General features: G+C 39.7%; 1 protein-coding gene and 1 pseudogene across 1 annotated transcript in view; both read left to right on the plus strand.

The window, feature by feature from the left end:
• LOC140500575 (S-formylglutathione hydrolase pseudogene) overlaps positions 1-8,755 on the plus strand; it is a 27,868-nt pseudogene extending 19,113 nt beyond the window's left edge.
• The window catches only part of EXT1 (exostosin glycosyltransferase 1), a 342,886-nt gene that overhangs the window by 221,409 nt on the left and 99,410 nt on the right, over positions 1-22,067 (plus strand). The window lies entirely within an intron of this gene.

A 22,067-nucleotide genomic window follows, 5' to 3' on the forward strand; every position in this document is an offset into this window, starting at 1 on the left:
GCAATAGTGCCCAGAATGAAACAGAAAAAAGAAAACAGAGGACTGGATCATCTTTTGGTAAAATAGCAAAATTGCTTTCCTTGGAAAAAAAAGAAAAGCTTATAAAGAAATTACCCAAATTTTTGTTTTTCCACAATATCTAGATTTTGTCCTTCATGCCGAATCACCCTTCCAGAATTTATTACTTGTAAAAGTGTTTTTATTTTTAAGAAAAACAGGGGAGGGGGATTGAAGGAACAAGATTATTTTTTTTAAACCAACCAACACATTAAAAAATAATCTGACATTACATGCAGTGTTTCACTGGGTTGTCTAAGAAGGCTTGAACTGGCCTAATGAAGATCTGAATGAAACAGGGTTTGTGAGTAATCCCTGGCTCAGGATAGGAAGACCAAATAAGTTTTTTTTAAAGAAAGAGAAAGTGAAGAAGGAGAAGAGAAAGGGGAAGGAGAATGGGAAGAGAAAAGGTAAGGAAAAAAAGGAGGAAGAAGAGGAAACAAGGATGATGACGAGGAAGAAGAACCTCTAAAAGGCACAGAATTTATCTGCTGACTGAGGGTATCTAGAATGTCACCATCCACTGCAAATTAAGGGGATAACTTTTATATCAGGAAGTGTATGCAGTTTCCAGAATTGGACCTCCTGCTTTTCTGGATGATGGGAGGCATTGGTGAGAGAGAAGAAGTAGAAGATGCCTAATTTCTTACTTTTCCTTGGCATTGAATTGTGTCTAATGATGTTTCAGTGGGTAGTTGTAGCTGTTGGGGGAGTTATGGATCACCATTTACCTTTTATTAATAGTACAAATCTATATGAGATTTTGAGCAAATACCAAAATTTTGAGCAAATTGCCGTAACGATGTAATAGTTACATTGCTTCTTTGCTGATAAAATAATGACCCCAGTCTGATCTTCCTTTGCCAGCCTACCCTCTTTCTAGTTCACGATCAGAAAGCACAGGCTGCATTTCCATAAAGCTAAGGTGCATCTCTTCCATAGACCCCATAGACTTTCATAGCTCCCCAGGGAGCTTAGTTGACTCCTTTTCCTACCAACCCAGGGGGCTCATTCTCTGAGGAGGGTTAAAGGAAGTATTTGTTTAGGTTGGGCTAGAGGTGGCATCTGTGACCACAAAACATCCTGCTAACAGCTTTCCCCTTTGTGTTGGATCCCAAAGGAACCTTCTGAAGCTTTGGATTATGACAAATGAGCTGGAGATGCACAGTGTAGGTGAAAAAAGGAAATGTGAAAGAATGAGAAAGAGCTGCAGAGTATAAGAGGCTCCTCGCTGAACTCTTCTTTCAGTCCTGGACCTTTTCAGATTCTAGTGGGATAAAGTCAAAGGCACATGCACCGAAGGTGTCAGGTGAATTCTGCCAGTGGCTCCAACAGATTCTTCTCATATTTTTCTAAAGCACTTTGAATCCCTCCTTTATCCTTATAATATTCCACCTTGTATGACACTCATTTATATATATACATGCACACACAATACATAGATATATACATATGCATACATAAATATGTACATATATGTGTGTATATATGTGTGCATATGTGTGTGTACAGAGAGAGAGACAGAGAGTTCCCACCATTAAGTTCCTCCATTCTGCAAGAAGTCTCCCATGGAATTTCCTCACTTTGCCCTTCTGCTGGAATCTTTCCTCTGAGATTACCTTCTATTTTCACTGTTATATACATGGCTGCATATGGTTGTTTTCATATTTTTGAACTCTTTGAGGGCAGAAGGCATGTTTTTGCCTTCCATTGTTTCCTCATCATTTAGTGCTGATTAACACATAGTAAGTGTCTAGTAAATCTTGTCTCGTTGTTGATGGTGATAGTTTGTACATTCTTTGTGGGCAGGGATCATGTCATTGTCCATCTCTGTGTCTCCAGGGTTTAGTAGATTATATTGAGCTTATTTTTGGTACCTGATAAATGTTAGTTGAATTGGCATGATCGTGGTAAATATAGCCTTTGCCACTTGTTTCTTGGGTTCTGTGTAGAACCTGCTTTGTGGTTCCCATCTAGGTTCAAATTAGTTTCAGGTGATGTACATCCCCTGTTTCCTATTGGCTCGTAGATCATAGACCGCAAACTGCCAATGGCATGCAAGCTCTGGCAAGCCCTATTCCTTCGGAAGGATTTCTAGTATGGTCCTGGCAACAGTTTCCCTGAAGACCACTGAACCTATGGACAGCTGTCCCTGTTCTGATACAAACCAGAGGTTTGATCCCAGGTCTGTAATTTTGGCCCTAGTGATCCATAAAGACAGTATCTTAAGGCACAGGGGAGTTGCTGTCTGAATGGGTAGAGGGAGTTTCTATATCAGTGAGATCATGGATGGGATTTTTCTTTTAGCTGCTCTGTTCATGGGATTACTGTAAGGGAAAGAACTATACGTAGTTCTGTATAGCCATAAAGAACTATATATAAATGTAAGCTTGCTAACCTTTGTTATAACTGACAATAATGTGGACTTTTTGTGATTCAAAATCATTATCTCATTGGAATCTCACAGCAACTTTGGGATTCAGGAACTGTAGGTAATATCATGTCAGTTTTACAAATGACAGTACTGAAGGCTGCAAAAGATGACTAGCCTCTGGCCAAATAGTTTTCAGCTCACAGAGGCAGCATTTGAACCCAGCTCTCCCTACGCCTAGCCCTGTATATTCAGTAGCAGCAGTTTGTAAAATACTTTATGTTATCTCTTTGGATCCTCATTACGACAGTGGGAGGTAGATATTACATACCCCATTTAACAGATGAGAAAACTGAAACAAATAGAGGTTAAATGACTTGCCCAGGGCCACCTAGCTAAAAAATATCTGAGGCAGGATTTGAAAGGCACACTTTCCACTATCTCACACTGCCTTAACTCTTATTACACTCATCTAAATGTACGTGATTTAAGTACAACTAGATTCTTTTTCTTCTCTAAGAATGTGGTCAGCCTGGTACGGAATTGTTAAGCTGACAGTCTTCACAATAAAGAAACTGGACTTTCTCTGTATTTTTATTCAGGGTCTTCTGATGATCTCTGATGCTTTCTCATGGCCTAGGAGTGACTCTTAAGTTCTCCATGACTGTGCCGGTCATTGGCAAGCAGTGACAGGCTCTCCTTAGCTGGAAATAACAGTAATGATGATCATGATAAAAATAGACTTTTATGTATTACTTTAAAATTGGCAAAGTGCTTTTAAATACATTATCTCCTTTGAACCACTGGAGGATGGAAAAGCTTTAAGTAATAAACCCATTTATTTGACATCCAAGTAAGCTCAATCAATCAATAAGTATTTGTTATTATTGCTATTATCATCATCTATTATTAGCTATCATTATTGCTGCTACTACTAATAATGGTTAGCATCCATATAGTACTTTAGGGTTTTCAAAGTGCTTTTCGTCTCCTATCTCTTTTGAGCTATCTTATGGCTCCTCCTGTGTGCTATGCACGTTCTGAGATACTCATCCTCAAGTTGACTGAGTGGTAGTGAATTTTTTGGTCACAACTTTCTACTAAGTTGTGAGGAGGTTTTCTTAATGCAGGGAGTAACTACAACAATGAAGTTATAGATCCTTGAAGTGGAAGGAGAAGAAATTAATGGTGTATAGTCACCAGGGGACTGACTGCCCAAAGGGATCAGCGTGCTACACAGCTCGTCTAAGTGAGAAAAAGCCAATTTCTGCTCTTTGGGGCCAGAGATTTGGAGACAGTTCACAGTTCTTGTGGTATTGACAGAGTAAGCTTTTGCTGTCTTTCTGAGAACTTGAGAATGGTATTATTTTTTAAAATTTTAATCAGATTCATTGTATACCCTTCACTGTTAGAAACTGAGGCATGTAGCAGAAAAGACAGTGCTTTGGTAGAACATGTCTTTTTATGATGATTTTGTACTCAAAATAACTGACTTTTATTTTAGACCAGGCCTTAGAGATTCAGGGAATGGCATCTTATGACCTATTCCTTAATGGTGCAGTGTTTCTAGGTTTGGTGCTTTGAGGAAGGACAGTGTAACTGTGACCTGGACACACAGTTATAATGACTGGCTAATTCCCAGTCATGGAATGTGATAGCTGATTAATGAGACTGTAGATCATTTAGTTCCAGTCATTGGATTTAGAACTAGGTAGCTGGAGGTGGAGGGTAGGGAAGGGGAAGCGAACATAGAGATCAGCTAACCTGATGAAGCCCGTGGATCTCTTCTCAGAGTGTTTGGAAATATACATAGGATTACAGAGGAAACCAAAATTATGTCAAGACATCTATTCCATTATTTTTTTGAAAAAGTTCATGAACCTCAGGTTGAAAATCTCTGATTTAGTCCAACCTCTCCAATTTTACATATGAGAAGACTGACTTCTAGGGAGGTAATATTCTTTACAGTGATAGATGCATCTTAGCTGCTGTAAGCTCTCTTGGGATTCCAAGGCCAGGTAAGGATTTACAAAAGGTTCTGGGCCTCGTTCCCTGTTTCCTCAATGATAGGCATTTATTGAGTACTTTAAGATGTTTGAACTACTTTACAGGCCTTCTAGGAATTATTATTCCCACTTTATATATGAACAAATTGAAATGTAGGGTAGGTAGGTGGCTCAGTGGATAGTTAAAGTGTTGGCCTTGGAGTCAGAAAGATTTCTCTTCCTGAGTTCAAATCCTGCCCCAGACACTTACTAACTGTTTGACCCTAGGCAAGTCACTTAACACTGTGTGCTGCACTTTCTTCCTTTGTGAAGTAAGCTAGAGAAGGAAATGTCAAACCACTCCAATATCTTTACCAAGAAAATCCAAAACAGGGTCCCAACAAGTTAGACACACCTGAAATGACTGAACTGAAAATGAAGCTGAGAGAAGATAAGTGTCACACAGCTAATAAATCATCCTTATTCCAGGCGTAGCTTTCTATACACCACCCACCATCCTACCTCTTGCATGAAAATTAAACCCCTTCACTTGCGACTTCTATATTTCCTGTCTCTCTCTCTCTCCCTTCCCCAACTGAAAGGGAAAGGAAAAGTTGAAATCATTTTAAGAGGTCTACACAGCTGACAATCTTTTGTTGTCCATCTAACGTGTGCTTCATGCAACAACAGCATTGGAGACTGCCTTTGAGCTGCATCGCTTTGCTTTCTCCCTCCTCCCCCATTTAGACTGGATTAATAGACTTCTGGAGCTGTAGACCACAAGCTGCTTCAGAACTCCCGCTCTTTAAACCAGTGGGAACCCATCTGATCCTCTTGAAAGCTACTTTATAAGAGAAGCTGTTGTCCTATGAACACGTTAGCAAGCTGTCATTGTTACTTTGTCAGCACGCTCATTGCAGAGCATCTGCAAACGAGTTTTGAGTCTTCCTAATTATTCATACACACATTTTTTTCTCTCCTTTTTTTCTCCTCTCACCACCAAAACAAGAAGGAACCTTACTTGGTGTTGGGCTTGAAAGAGTAAAAAAAAAAAAAAAATAGTGAGAACGAACAAGTTTTAGATTTCTTGGGGGAAAAGGGGGAGAGAAGAAAAATCAATCTGAATGCTTTGTTTCAAAAATAGGGTGTTTTTTTATTACTGTTGTTGTCATTGAAGTCCCAGAGACATCTGCTTGGAATAAATGCCTGACAGATTGCATTTCTACCCATTTTAGTAGTAAAAACCCATCTGAAAAGCTAGACTTTCTAGTGTTGGTAAATATGAACATAGCTTGTACAATTGTCATTTTTAAGATAATTTCTATTTTTGGATGGGAGAATACATATTTGATCTTGATAAATGCTCCTTCTGAAACAACAAGTCCTCCTCCAGTTAAGTAAGTGCCTATGACAACAGCATGAAGCCTTCAAAGAGATAGGACAGCTAGTGACCTTTGATTGAAAATATATTGTCTGGCCAACACCAGCTCTGTTATCATTCATTTCCCCCCACCTTCTAGTTGAGATTTGGGAGAGAGGAAGGGTAGAGAAAAGAGTTGTTCCCTACCAATCAGAGCTTGTCTTAGTTACAGTTTTTCCTGCTCATTTCAGACCTGATTGGTATCATTATCCTAGCTCAGGAAAGTAGTGTTCATTCATTTTTTTTCTCTCTCTGCTGCAGTCTTAAGTTTAGTAGCTAATGCAGAAACCATTGACCATAAATAAATTGTGTCGAAATTCAAGCAGCATGTGGAGTCTTTGCTTGTATTTTGCTTGGCTCTTTCTGCACTGCATTCAAATTAGCCTGGAAGGCTGCAGGGTGCTTAATGTCCCCCTTTCATTTAGCTTCACACTCTGGATAAAGTTCACCTAGTCACTCAAGTATAATTAGGATTATAGGATCATAGATTTAGGGTTATGAGGGACTCTAGAGGTTGTCTAGTGCACATCACTCATTCAGATGAAGAAACTGGTATCTAGATATGTGGTAAAGTGACTTGCTTGAGGACACACAGATAATAAGTATTAGAGCTGAGATCTGAACACAGATCCCCTTCAAAATCCTGGCGGGGATATGGCTTATTTTTTTTTAACCACAGGGAGGCAATTATGAAAGCAGTATGGTAGATAAAAAGAATAATGGGATAGCAACTTGGTTGTAATTCTAGCTGTGTCACTAACTGGTTGAATAACCTCCAGTCCCACATTGGATTGAACTGTCCTTGAAGGTCTCTTCCTAATTACATCACTCAGCAAGTCACTTTGTCAAATATGTATACAAAGTGAGGCTTGATTCGGTATACTCTAGCTCTTCTTCATTTAGACAGTGTGCAAAATGGAAAATAAAAATCATTCCATCTCCCATACTTTTTGCTCTGTCAGTTGTCCGTGATGACTAGAGTGATCTCTCTCAGCTCTGACTCTTAGAACTCCTAGCTTCTTTCCAGATTTTTCCAAGCATCACCTTCTACTTCATTGTTCAGTCATTTCAGTATGTCTGACTCTTCGTGGCCCCATCTGGAGTTTTCTTGGCAGAGATCCTGGGCTGGTTTGCCATTTCTTTCTCTAGCTCATTTTACAGATGTGGAAACAGGCAAGCAAGGTTAAGTGACATAATGATGGTCACATAGCTGAAGCTGGATTTGAACTCATGTCCTCCTGACTGCAGAACTGGCACACTATCTACTGCACCACCTAGCTACCTTGTACTTCCTTCTAATATTACTTTGTATTCATTTTGTATACATTATGTGTATGCTTGTATACTCTTGTGTCATCTTCCCCGTTAGCATGTAATGTAAGCTCCTTGTGGGCAAGGACTATTTTTGCCTTTCTTTGCATGCCTAGTGCTTAACGCAGTGTTTGACACATAGCTAGTGCTTAATAAATGTTCATTGGTGATTACCACAAAGTATTATAGTAGATTCTGTGACACTTTTCTTCCTTAAACAGCTTGCTTCCATCTTTCAGAAGCAGTACAAGGTGTACCATTAATTAATTTTGGTGTAGTTTTAAAACCTTAAACCCTGAATATGTACCAAGACTCATGGGACACCTTTAGGACATTAGGGATTCATATACTTAGTATCCTTTTAATTTATGGAGGAGGCAAAACCTCAGTCAGTGACAGACCCAAAACTGGAATCGACTTCTCAACTCTTGTCTTCCCAAAGTCAAAACAGGAAGACCTTTCAGTCAGAAGAGCAACCCAACCAGTTAACTTGTCATTTAAACGTTGGACCTGCTGGCACTTAGGTGTGCGCAGAGTCATATTTGTAATTATCACTTACCAGGAAAATCTCATACTTCCTGTATGGCCTCTTGAACTAAGTGTGATATATTCTGAAAGAGTGGGGGAATGTTAATGAAAAAGCCATTTGTGACTGGTGTGAAGATCCTTTGCTAAAGGATTAAATGAAATTTTAGTTGATTGCTTTGGCATCATCATACATGTATACCTACCTTTCCAGTCTTATTTCCTAATATTCTTCTTATTATACTTGTCATTTTTGTCAAACTGGCCAGCTAGCTTTTCCCTGTACTTTCTGAAAGTGGTCCCTTGTGTTGGGAATGCCCTCCATTCTCACTTCCACCTCTAATGCTACCTGCTTTGCTTCTAAGCATGTTTTCAGGTGCCACCTGATACTCAAGGCTTTTTCTGGTTGCCTTCCCTCCCGTTACTAGTACTTTCTTCATCTAGAAATTACTTTGAGTCTACTTTGAATTTACTTACTTAATATTATGCTTTTCTCCCCATTCTTCCTTTAGTAAGCACACCTTTGTACAGTTTTATCTCACTTTCGTCCATTGCACACACAAGTCAAGACATCACCCTTGTGGTGTCATTTAGAATGAAGGACCAACAATGACTTGAGAATGTTTCATTTTTATCTCTGTATCCTTAACATCTAACCTATACTCCTTGTATGTGGCAGGGACTTTATAACTCTTTGTTGAATGAAGGAAATCATTAACCTGGTTACTCTTTCCACTACCAAGGCATTTCAGGTTCACATCATAGTAACACTGTGCACTTAAACATGGCATGGTAGAAAGGACATTAAACTGAGAGTCAGCACATTATGGTTGTAACGTTGACTCTGATGCCATTTTACTATATGGACCTCTTAACCTCTCTGGGTCTAAGTAGCCTCATCTGTAAAAATGAAATGATTGATTGAATTAGATCCTTAAGGTCACTTGTAGCTCAGATGTTCCATGATCTAGAGCAGTGGCTAATGCAGTGAATTGGGTGCTGAATTTAGAGGTACAATACTGAAGTTTGTACCCTACTTCCATAATTTCTATCTATGTGCTCTTCTGCAAAGCATTTTACGTCTCTGGGCCTCATTTTCATCATCTCTAAAATAAAGGACCTGGATTCTTAACAAAGGATCCATGAATTTTCATGTTAATATTTTTAATATTTAACATTTATATTGCTAACTTGGATAATGGGGTTTCAATATATCTGGATTCCTTTGCAATCCTCTATATTTTATGCATTTAAAAATTGTTCTGAGGAGGGATCCAGATCGTTCACTGAATTGCCAAATGGTTCCATGACATAAAAGGCTAAGAACCCATCTTGAAGGTTCCATCTAATTCTGAGTATCCTGTGATGAATACTTGGATACATCATCACCAAGTAGATGATGAGGGGAGTTAGGGAGGAAGCACTGGGCAAGCAAAAGGAGAAAAACCGAACATAAAAACTATCATTCTCCTTCATGGAGAATGCCTTAGCATAGGTCAGGTGAAAATGAGCCCATTGCCCTCGGGAGAACTGATTTAAAATGTAGAGACTCCATTTGTCTTAATGCTCTAAAAGTAATCTGTCATCACGATTTAAGAATTGAGCACTATGCCTTGCTGGCAGTTGTGTTCAAGTTCATGTTTATTGAATTGAAGAAGGCTTGGAAGAAGGAATGTGATGCTGGAGTTCACATCCCAAATTTGCTCTTCATCTGTAGTCCGGAATACCAGAGCACCATTTAATTACAGTATTTTTCTCTTGGTTTCCAATTTATCAAATTTTTAGGGGTGGGGGAGTGGCACGGTGAAGGGAGAGAAAAGGGAAGTGCAAGAGCAAAGTATTTGTTGAAATGAAGCCCTTGTAGAAACTAGTTTTTAATCTGGATGATTGCTTGCTAATGCATGCATTTGAGAGTTTGGCAGGAGAGAGAAAATTGCAGGATTAATGCCCGGTACCCTAATTCTCTGATACTTGTTAAAAAACCAACTTGCCAGCTGGCTATTATTCCTGCTCACCCCAACCCCCATCTAATTTGTATTTTTAGCAGATATTTTAGTGCTTTCTAGGACCTTCAATTCTAGGGTGGAATAGACCCAGCAAAAGTTAGACAAATGTGTAGGAGACACATGTATGTAAATGAGTGTATAAAGTTGAAAAATGTGCGAAATTCCAAATGGGGAAAAAACAAATATTAGATGGTGGTTTTGTGTAATATCAAAGGAACCTTCTCTTTACAAAAGGATTTAAAGGCATCCTTTACACATAGTGTCTTCCCCTCAATTTATTTAGAGTAATATTTAATTTATAAGAATCTTATTTGCACATCTTTCAGTATTACATCTATTCTGGAAAGCAATGGGATAGAAGTATATATGTGTATGTGTGTGTGTGTATGTGTACCCATATATATGTGTGTATACATATACATATATGTTATATGTTTACTAGGCATGTGTAACCTGGCAAATCTGAGTGTGCATACAGGTCTGTGTTACTTGGGATGGGATTGAGGCTTAGGAAGGAGAATGAGTGTGAACTGCTAGAGCAAATGAGAATATGATTAGTGTTTCCAGCCTGAAACCTTTGAAGTGGATCAGCAGGAAAAGAAGAAAAACATCGAAGCCAGAGAGAACAGACCACTTCTTGTTGCCTAGGATATTTGGTGACACTTTGATATATCAGTCCTTATTAGCAATGGGCAAATATTCTCATTATTTTCAACAATTTGCATGGTTATAATAAGGTAATTCACTGCAGGCAAACTTCTGTACCATTAGACCCAGGGCCAGTGTAATGATTTGTCAAGTCTTGAGAAGAGTGCTTTTCTGTTTGGTTTTTCATACTTAACACTACTTAAAAGTTCTGGCTCTAAGTTCAAGAGGACACAAGTTGACAAGCATTTCTTAGGTGCCACACTGAAAACCAAATTTCATTTTCCTCGGTTACATGGAGGGGTGAGGGTGGTGGTTGGGGAACGTGGACGGATAGATTGTGTCCTGTGATCTTATTTTCAAAGATTCCATCTATAAACTCCTTGTCTGCCACTGAGAGATGAAAGCCTCCCGTAGAAATCACCAAAGGTTTCTATGGGATTCCCAGGGCTTTCCCCCAATCTACTTGGTATCCCACACATTTGCTGTTATTGGGACTGAGCCTAGGCAAATCATGATATTATCTCTGTACTAGATGTAACTTCACACCCATTGTAGCTTTACAGCCTCTTTGATCCTGCCTTCTAGGATTACTGTGGCCTAGTGGATTAGTTCATCCATTGGGGGGAGGGTTTTGTTAGTTTAATGTAAAGGCTTTCAAGATGCTGCTTTATTTTATATTTTTGCCAGTGAATAATTTATCAGAGATCCATCTAGTCCTTTGCATCTAGTTCTGTTCTCATATCAATTCATTTCCCTCCTTACATGTAGCACCTTCATCCATCCATCCATCCATTTACCCATCCACTTTTCTTTTCCTCTCCCATACAGTCTCTCTTCCGGTTCTCAGCTCCTTCTCCCCCAGTTCAGTGGGGCTCTGCAATTAAGCAGGGCATTGTATTGTAGATGGGCAATGAATGTCAGAGTGTGTTCCTTACAGCACATTTCATTTACAGGAGCCTGAAGCAGCCCAGGGCTCACTAATCAGAAGTGACACTAGCAGAAGCTGTGAGGGCTGCCCCACACACTCGACTTTCTTTGCAATGAAAAGGCCTCCAGTGGTGGGTGAATGGGAGGAAATGGTTAGAAGGGTGCAAAGTCCCCAGGGAAGGGTGGGATTTATTTGGAATGACTGCTTCTAAGTGACTTTTGATTGATTCTCGACAGGAACAGATTTCTCTGGAATTAAAACATTAAAAAAAAAAAGCCCAGAATACCACGAGCCACTCATGTCATGAATATTGGAAGAAATCTGGTTTCTTTTGGTTTTCCTTTGGAATGAGTGGTGCTGTCATTTTTGACAATAGTAAGAAACAGAAGGCATCCAGGACACTGCTAGCCCCTAGAAATAATAAAAGCTCCCATTTACCCTATCACTGTAGGATTTAAAATGTACTTTGCCAGTAGGATCTCATTTGGTCCTCACAGCAACCCTGTAGAAGTAGCTACTCCATGTTTTATCCCTTTCCATTTTATAGATGAGGAAACTAAAGCCCTGAAAGACTGGTCAAGGTGCCAGCTCTAAAACTCAGGTCTTCTGACTCCAGATCTAGTGCTTTCCTCTACTTAATCCACACCATTGATGTGGCAATTATACCGAGCATGGGCAGTAAAGCTTCCTCTTTGGTGTCTATTCTCATTAAATGAGACCCAGAGTGGCCTGATGGATTAGGAAAGGGAGAGAAGGTAGCAAACAAGCAAGTTCTTTCCCAAGCAGCGCTCATTCCAGGTTAGTGTGGCAGCAGAAGCTACCAGGGATTACCAGTGGGCTCAGGTGTCAGTGTTTGCAGGGAATTAGTTCGCCAGCCTGCTGGAGTGCAAATGTACTGCCTTTATGGGGCCCTCTCAGAGGTCAGCCTGGTTGTTTCCTGCCTCACTGCCCAAATTCCATTCTCACCCAGGAAACCTCAAAGGATTCCAAAGGCCTGTCTCTTCCTGGATGCTTGTTCTCACTGTAAGCTTACCATATGGCCTTGGCATGGAGTGGGTTTATGTCACCCTGCACTTTTGGAAACTGAGACTTTGGCCATTCAGGAAGAGATTTGTTTCCATCTAAATGCTTCAGTGTTGTGTCTGTAAGCTCAAAAAATGCTTACATTTCGGGGCAACTTATTTGGGAAATGATACTGTTAAAGAAATAAAGACTCATTGCTTATAATATCCCACTAATTAGGTGAAGCAACCTGTTTTAGATATGAGGTATGGATTTTTTTCCTCCTGAAAACCAAGCTCACAGTAAGTTTTTGAATGTTACATGATGATAGGATCATAGATTTAGAGGGATGGCAGAAGTCCTATAGCTCAAACTGCATATTTTGCAAGTGGGGAAACTGAGTCCCAGAGAAGTTAAGTTTATTTGGACAAGGTAATATGAGGGCAGAGTAAAGATTTGAACCCACCATTCACTCTGTCCAGTATTGTCTGAGTTTGACTTTGTGTAACATATTGTTTCTAAACAATGGATAGCTAACTTAGTTTCCAAGTACCATTTAAAGGAGAGGTGAACAGTTCAGAGACAGTAGCAGTCTGTGCACAAAAGTAGGATATTTATGCCACCTCTGGGTTTATGATATGTTCTTCCTATTTACTCTCTTCATTATGTTTCATTTTTATCAAATATTCTGGCCTCACACAAATAGAACCTTAGGAAATGACTTAACTTTAAATTGTTCATGCCCCTTGACCCAGTAAGCTTACTGTTGGATGTATATCCTAGGGAGGTCATACGTATGTATATGCACACACTGACCCATGTATCTAAGCAATACATAATGCACACATGTGTCTATGCACATGTGCATATGTGTATGTGTATATTTGTACTACGTATGTATATTGCCTATATTGATGCACTTTCCAGAAATATAGCAGAATTTTATGATAAATAGCAGCAAAGAGGAGATATAGCAATTGTGTGGAATGGCTGAGTAAATTGTGGTATTTGAATATAAATATGAAGAATTCCGAGGAAACAGGAAGATTTAGATAAATGAATATAAAGAAAAAGGAACCCTGAAAACAGTGTATGCAAGGACTGCAGTAATGCAAATGAAAATGCTCAAAGGCTGCTGTACTCCAGGTTCGTTGCAGTGACCCATCCTGGTCCTGTGTAGAACACATGGTGCACTTCCTGCTTTGGGGCTGAAAGGGGTGGAGGGGGCCTATGGGTCTGGAAAGCTATATACTCTGTCAGGCAAGACTCCTTTTGCTTAACATTGCTCTTTGTTTCAAGGCATATTTCAGTGGGGGAGGTGGGTAAGGATGACTATTGTGTGAAAAAGACATCAGATTACTTCCTGTGGTAGTTTTTCAAGCTTAGCACACTGAAGGCTTGTTTTAATTTCCAAGGAAATTCCTCATTGATGGTTAAGATGATTTCTGAGCTGGTGTGATATCCTTGTATGAGCTATGGTTTGAGAGTGGTTTCTCTGAAAAAAATCTGGAAGTTTTAAAATAAACATGTCATCTTTGTTCTTCATGGAGAACCTTAACATCCAAGATTAAAGAGGTGATAGACCCTATATACTTTGTCCTGGTCAGATTCCATCTAGTGTATGCTTGTGGGTGCCACAATTTAGGAAGGACATTAGAATGTCTCTGGTAGGGTAACCAGTTTGGTGAAGGGGCTTAAGTCCCTATCATCAGATTGGTCGAAAGAACTGTGAATATTTAGCACGGAGAAGAGGTGATTCAAAGACCCAGTAATTGCTTTCTAGTATTTGATGTATCCTCTATGTAGAAGAGAGAGGAGAGTAACTCTGGTCCCAAAAGGCAGAAGTAGGAACACTGAGTGTCAGGTGCAAAGAGGCAGATTTATACATTGTGGTGGTTTGAATTGTCTAAAAGTAAATGACCTGCGTCAGATTTCCTCCTATCTGGAGGTGTTTAGGCAGAGGTTGGATGTTATGGTGATAATTCCTTTTGGGAGATGGGTTGAACTGGATGTCTGCTGAGGTCCCTTCCAGCTTGCAAATTTTGTGATTCTGTAGAAAGTTAATCCCGGAGAGAGAGCAGCGGGAGCCTGAAGCCCGAGCCAGACAATCAGAGGTGGCATCTCTCATTCTTTAACTCTTCTTTAAAAAAAAAAAAAAAGCTGTTTTTTCCCAATGAACAAAAATTTACTTTTTTCTCTCACCTACCCACCATAAAGTGGAAAAACAAACCCTTGTAACAAATAGACATAGTCAAGAGAAACAAATTCCTTCACTGGCCACGTCCAAAAAGTAGTTGTCTCATTCTGCACCCAGAATCCATCAACTGTCTGTTAGGAAGTGAAGAAGTCCTTTCTAAGGACGACCTGCTTGCTGTGGTTTCTCTTTCTCATTCCTGCCTGGGAATATTCCTTCATCCTTGGGCTCCTGGGAGATGCATCAGTGAAAACACCAGTACATTTGTTGTGTTTTCCAATGGACCAATGCTGTGGGACTTCTCAAATGGGAGTTTATATGAAAAGAGCTTTTAAATAATGTTGAATCCAGAGAGATGATTGTGATCGCCCCACTCTGTCTTCTGGACTTGGAGCGTTTTCTCCTCAAGGGCATTTGAAACAAAGGAGTGTAGCTTTCGGATTTGTAAACTGCCACCTTATTATCCTGTTAGTCAATTACTGTTGTTGAGGAACAGGAGTAAGTGACAGTGTGGCAGATTACAGCAATTTATTTGCTGTTCTCCTGGTCTTGTTCGGCATATCATCAGGCTGTTTAAATTTAATGATAGGGCTTTTGCATGTGTTTTAGTGCAGTTAAAGTTGTAATCAAAATGTTTAGGAAAACCCCTACTGACCCGCATAAATACTCCCTTCTTCAGTGTTGCTTTTAATGCCTCCTTGTAATCTTTATTAGCAAAGCTGACTCACTAATTAGTCGAAGCAACCTATTTTAGACATGAGGTAGGGTGGGGGTTGCCTGCATAGGAAGCAGAGAGTGTGTTTCAATTAAACTTTATCTGCTCTTGCTTCCAGATGAGATCCAGTCTCTAAGACTGTCACTTATCAAGAAGGTACAGGCATGCATTACCAGAGGAAGTTTGCTTACCAGGAAGTTTCCTACCTACCTACCAAATGACAGGACCCTTCCTTATCATTGCCTCTATCCTAAGTGAATGGTGTAGATGTGGCAGGTGAATGGGGCAGGCAGCGAGAAAGCACACAACCACATTTTTCTTCTGACTCCAGATAAATGTAAAAATGTGGATGTTTTAAATATATGTATATATATGTGTGTGTGTGTGTGTGTTGATACATATATATGTATGTGTTTATATGTATATATGTGTATTTGTGTTTATACATATTTATGTGTATGTGTTTATACATATATATGTGTATTTGTGTATATGTAATTGCCTTCAAACAAAATCTATATGAAGGCAAGGTTGGACAGTGGGTAGAGCACTAGATTTCAAGTCAGGAAAAATTGGATTTAAATACTGCCTTAAACACCTAATACTTGGGCAAGACCCAGAGCCTCAATTGACTCCTCTTTATTGGGGGATGAGGAAATTCCTTCTGTCTCATATCTGACACCTGCTGGATATGACACCCTGGGCAATTCACTTATAAGCTCTCAATGCACTAATCTTCTCAGACTATGCAAGTTGCAGACAAAATGCTTACCTACATTGGCAGAAGAGGGCGATTCACCTGGGAGTCCCCTATACCAATGAAATGATTGATCCAGTCCCCAAATCAAGGATAATATTAGCACCTACTTCATGAGAGTTGTTGTAAAGAACAAATGAGATAGTATCATGTATACCTATAAGGAAGGGTGAGGTGAGAGTTTCACTTATATTGCCCAGGGTTTGAAGCCTATAGGATCAACTTGACTAGCTTTCTCTCCATAAACGTTTATTGGTCCAATTGTTGTATATAAAGCATTGTTCTGTGTGCTAGCAGGATGCTCCAGTGATGTGACATCTCGTTGATGTGGGTATTTTGTTCAGTTTTTTTAATAATATTTTTTCCAATTACATGTAAAGATAGTTTTCAACATTCATTTTTTGTAAGAAATTGAGTTCCAAATTCCTTTAGTATTCTAGATGGCAACTGACCCATGACTGTCCACCAAGCCCAGTTCTTGTCCATATGTTGGCCATATGGGGCGCAGCCAATGTGTTAATGATATGCCCTGAATCCTTTTGACTTTGATAGGATACCAGTACAGTGCACAGGTGGTACATTGGTTGTTCCTTGGCTATTTTTTTGGATTATGCCTCTCTTGACGGCATATTTCAGGTCCCCTCCCCTTTGTCACATTTTATTTGCCCAATGTTGCAACCTGCTTGCTACTTCCATACAGTCTTCATTTTTCTTTAGGTAATTAAAAAGAAGCAAAAGTATCTGCCTGTAAGGAATTGGCAATACAAGATGTATTTTAAAAATAGTATGTTCGTATATGATAAATGATTAATCAGATAATCAGAGCTATAGGAATTCAGCAGAGGGAAGGCATCAATATGGATTGGGCCAATTAGGAAAGATTAGAAACAAGATTTGGGACATATACTGTTATTGAAAGAAAGATAAGGCACGAATAAGCAGAGAAGAGGACACCCCAGGTAGCTAGACTCATAGAATGATGATGATAATTGTTATAATTAACATTTTTATCATTATTAGTGATAATAGCTAGGATTTATATAGTTATTTGAGGTTTGCATAGTACTCTCCATGCCTTATCTCATTTGATCCTCACCACAACCCAGGGAGGTAGGTGCTATTATTATTTTAACAGATGAGGAAATTGAGGCTGATGTTAAGTGAATCACATAGCTAGTCAGTGTCTGAGGTAGCATGTGAAATCAGGTCTTCTGAACTCTAGGCTCTGAGCTCTATGTACTGTGCCACAAAGCTGCCCAACTTGAGAGTCAAGAAACTTTATAAACTAGAGAGAGATACCATATTGTACGTGTGGCTGAAAAAGACCCAGTAGTAGATTTCTTATTTTTCAGTGGCCTGATGAATAAGTAGCCTGCCTTGGAATATAGAATTGCTGGCAATATTTTAGGCATACTGAATTTTGTGAAAGCCTTTGGGATTCTACAGTATGAGAAGTACCAAATTACTTTATCCAATGTATTTCCCAGGCTATTAGACATCCAGTAGTGAAGGTCTGAAAATCATACTTGTCTCTGCCTTCGCAGTTCATGAATCTCTATGAGTATAATTGTATTGTTTAATCTATTATTTTATCATCTATTATTTTGTATCATCATAATCTGTAGGTCGTTCATTGGGACATAGCCTGTTCACTCCCCCAAAAATGTCTTTTTATTTTCAGCAAGCTCTTAGATTAGTTTTAGGTGTGATGATTTGAGGATTTTTTTTTTAAGTTTTTAATGGAATCTTAGAATGTAAGCATTATGTTTCCTTCAAAGTAACAGAACTTCTTCAGTCATCTGCAGCTGTTTTTGAGCACCTCGGATGTGCTCTGTATAATTCTTAGGAATTTGGGGGCTGGATCAGTTCCTTGGCTGGTGTAGAAGACTCCTGGTATGGAAACTCCTTTTCTTGATAAAATCTTGCAATTTATAGTCTTAGACAGTTTCCTGGGAGGCACTTCATAATTAAGGGGCTGGCCTATAAACATATGTGTCAGAGGCAGGGCTTGAACTCAAGTCTTTGCAACTTGGAGGCCATCCATATATGCTCTGGGCCATGTTGCTAAAGAGTTATGAGTATATTAAGTTCCAGAGTCCTTATTAGTACATTGGAAAACTGAGATGAGTGCCAAATGGCCAACACAGTGCTTTAAGGTTTGCAAAATGCTTGGTTATGACATCTCATTTGAGCCTCATAGCCATCCTTAGAGTTCAGTACCAAACTAGAGATACTATCACCCTTGTACGAGTGAGGGAAATGGATGCTGGGAAGATTTAGGTGACTTGCCTATGGTCATGCAATAAATAAATATAGGAGAAGAGATATGAGAGTAGGTCTCCCAGATTCCAAGTCTGGCCCTTTCAGAAATAGCCTGACATTATGAATTAAAAAGTGGTATGGAACAGAATAAATCAAGATGGGCTCTTGGCAAATTAGTAGCTCTGTTTACACACTAGAAAGGCTGTTATTTTCATGAGGTGGGAGAGAATTGTTCAGCATGGGCTACATTATTAACAGTATCCAAGTTGGCTTAAGGTAGCTATCTAATGAAAAGCATTTGCTAATGGTAAAAACAAAACAAAACCCCTCTTTTTTTCTTGTTGAAGTCTGCCCAATTTAGCAGCATCAGTACTAACATTTATGGTGCCTAGATTCAATCCTCTTCACTCTTCTTAAGTTTTGCCACATACCATATTCCAAACTGGAATTGAGAATAATTGTCTCCATTTTGGAACTAGAGGAAAGCATAGACGGACAACCCAGCTGATCAGATTGAGCACAGTACAGAATGAGGATTGGAGATGGGGAACCCAGAATCAGTAGGCTGTCTTGCACAAAGTTAGCCACTCCAAATGTAGCTATTTGTTCATCATCTAAGCTAACACTTGCTATTCAAAAGTATTCTGCCCCGTCAGTCCTTTTGCCCTTGCAGAAAATGGTGTTAACTTTTGTCTGGAGTATGATGGCAGTTGACATGGGCAGTCAATTGGTGATCTTGTGGGTACATTTATCATCTCCATGCTTTTGTCCAGGTTGTCCCCCCTGCCTAGGATCAGCTCCCTCCTTACTTCTGCCTCTTAGAATCCCTGATTTCTTTCGAAACTCAACTCGTACATCACCTTCTACATGAGGATAGTAGAATCTCCCTGCATCTCACAAAAACCTGCCTTATAATTATGTATTTATTGTGTACGGATCTTGCATATGCTGAAATGTATGAACGTTGTCTCCCCCATCAAATAAAAGTTTCTTGAGGTCCTCCCTCTTCCTCTCCCTCTCTCCCTCTCTCCCTCCCTCCCTCCCTCCCTCCCTCCCTCCCTCCCTTCCTTCCTTCCTTCCTTCCTTCCTTCCTTCCTTCCTTCCTTCCTTCCTTCCTTCCTTCCTTCCTTCCTTCCTTCCTTCCTTCTTTCCTTTCTTTCCTTCCTCCCTTTTGAAAGCCAGTCATGAATTAGTGCTTCCCTTTGTCTTCAGTTAATTTGTCTTTACTTTGTACTCATTTGTACTTATTCTTCTTCAGTAGAATGTAGGCAGGGAAGATGTATCTATTTTTTCATACTTCTATCCTTAGCACCTCACAAAGTGCCTGGTTTATAATAGACACCATACCACGAGCACTCAGGATAGTACCTGGTACATAGTAGGCATTATACCCCCAGCACTCAGGAAAGTACCTGATACGTAGTACGCACTGTACCACCAGCACTCAGAACAGTACCTGGTACATAGTAGGCACTGTCATCAGCACTCTGTACAGTACCTAGTACATAGTAGACACTGCATCCTTAGCATCCAGCACATTGCCTGATACATAGTATTCACTTAAAAGCTTTTTGAATTGTATGGCATAATTACTTTGTGTTAAGTATTTCTGTTAGGTTTTAGGTTAGGATTAAAAAGTACATTATGGACCAGAGTTCATAACAGAATAAGGCTGGCCCATGCTCTATCATATCCAAAAGAATTTGGGGACAGAAATCCCCTTCATTATAAGGAAATTCAACCTAGATGTCAGTCACACAGCAAGGTCCCCCCAAAGGGCAGTGATCTGACAAGACTCTGGTATGGGGATGCACAGATGCTGTTCACAGGGCTTGATCAAGTTAAGAGACAACAACCTCCCCTCCTGACAAAAACTGGAGGGTGATACCGAAGCAGAAGAAAAGCGGGGTGAGCGTAGTGATTAGAAGGAGATGGCTTTTTCATAGTATAGTCACTAAGAAAACTTACACAACTGAACACATTACAGTTCCTCAAAACGAGTGAATGATTTTGGAAAGCACAAAGGGAAGAGGAGGAGGAGGTAGAGGAGGCAGGCCTTGGCAGCATGAATTGGTTAGTGGAGGTGTGCTGTCAAGAGACACAGCACTGTCTCTTAAGAGAAATCTGTATTTTTTTTTACCTTCTTCTGTCAACTGTAAGTCGTACCTGTGGCAGCTCAGTGACATTCATGCTCATAACTGTGCCTCAAAGCTGATGTGGAGTGTGCTGAGATCTTCCTCTCTCTTCCTTCCCCCCCCCCTCACCATTTTTTTCTTTTTCTCCCTTCAGTGTTAGGATTTTTCTCTCCTCACTTTCACCTCTTGAATCTCTAGGGCCCTTTAAAGCAGAGGCTCTTAACCTGAGATCCATGAACCAAGGGGTCCAAGAGTTTTGATGGGAGGAGAAATGACATCTTTTTTTCAATAGGATCATCTGTTTATTTTATTTGATGCATTTATTAAGGTTATTATGAGAAAGGCTCCATCAGTTTCACCAAACTGCCAGAGTGGTCCATGGCACAATCAAAGGTTAAGAACCATGTGTGTCGACATTCAGTTCAGATGTCAAGCCCCACATGAGATCTTTTCTGATACCCAACCGCCATTTATCAATGCTTATCTCTCTCCAGCCCTCCTCAGATGACTTTGTATTTTGTTATACTTGCGTATATGGGCAGGTATGTGGAATGGTGGATAGAGTACCCAGCCTGGAGTTAGGAAGACTCATCTCAATGAGTTCAAATCTGGCTTCAGAAACTTTTGGGCAAGTCATAGCAACCAAAGTCTTTGCCTCGGTTTCCTCTAGTGTAAAATGAATTGGAAAAGGAAATGGCTAACCACTCCAGTATCTTTGCCAAGAAAATCCCCAGATGGGGTCATGGAGAGTTAGACACAACCAAAATAACTGACCAATTGCATACTTGTATATGTTTTATCCCAATTAGGATGTCAGCTCCATGAAAATACAAAATAAGCAAATAGATAAATGAATGCTTTTTGGCTGATTCATTACTTTTTCCGTGGGGGCAGGGTAGGGCCTCTTCATTTTTTGCCTTTTTGACCCCATACCCTAGCACAGGGTATTGTATAATTTAAATTCTTAATAAGTGCTTATAGAATTGGATCATTCAACTTCAGTGCTCCTTTTAACCTTGGTACTTCTCCTTTTTTTCTTTCTCACAATAGGGCAGATATGAGAGGGAGAGGGAGCTCTTTACATTTAAGAAAAATCATTTTACATGTGGATAATATTTGCTATTAAATTTATAAATCTCCAGAGAGCTACTGCCTTAAGTGTGACATATAAAGTTCAAGGGACATAGTGGATAGAGGGCTGGGCTTAGAGTCAAGAAGACCTGAATTCAAATCCTGCCCAACTCTGTGGCACTGGGCAAGTCATTTAATCTCTGCCTGCCTCAGTTTCTTCATATGTAAAATGGGGATAACAGCACCTACCTCTCAGGATTATTGTGAGAATTAGATGAGATAATATTTGTAAAGTGCTTAGCATACAGTAGGCATATAATTAATGCTTATTTTCTTTCCTCCACATTGACACATTATTGGTACCTGTGCCTATTGACTTTTTTTTTTTAACTTATATCATAGGAGATGTTGGCAAGTATGCACTGAATGACTATTAAGATGAATTTTCCTGTGTTGTTTGGGGGGAGGAAGGGCTTAAGAAAAGCCAGCTATAGCCATCTCAGCTAGGAATCCTTGAAGGCTGTCGTGGTGTATACCTCATCTCCATTTGGCAGTAGTAATATTTTGTAGTGGTTATGGATTTTTTTTGGTCTTTTTTCTTTTCTTATATGTGTGTATACATATACATATTTGAAATAGACTAGTATTTACATTGTGGGTGGGTGTGGGAGTCCACCAGA

Source organism: Notamacropus eugenii, chromosome 4 (assembly GCF_028372415.1).
Source record: "Notamacropus eugenii isolate mMacEug1 chromosome 4, mMacEug1.pri_v2, whole genome shotgun sequence".
Taxonomy (NCBI): Eukaryota; Metazoa; Chordata; class Mammalia; order Diprotodontia; family Macropodidae; genus Notamacropus; species Notamacropus eugenii.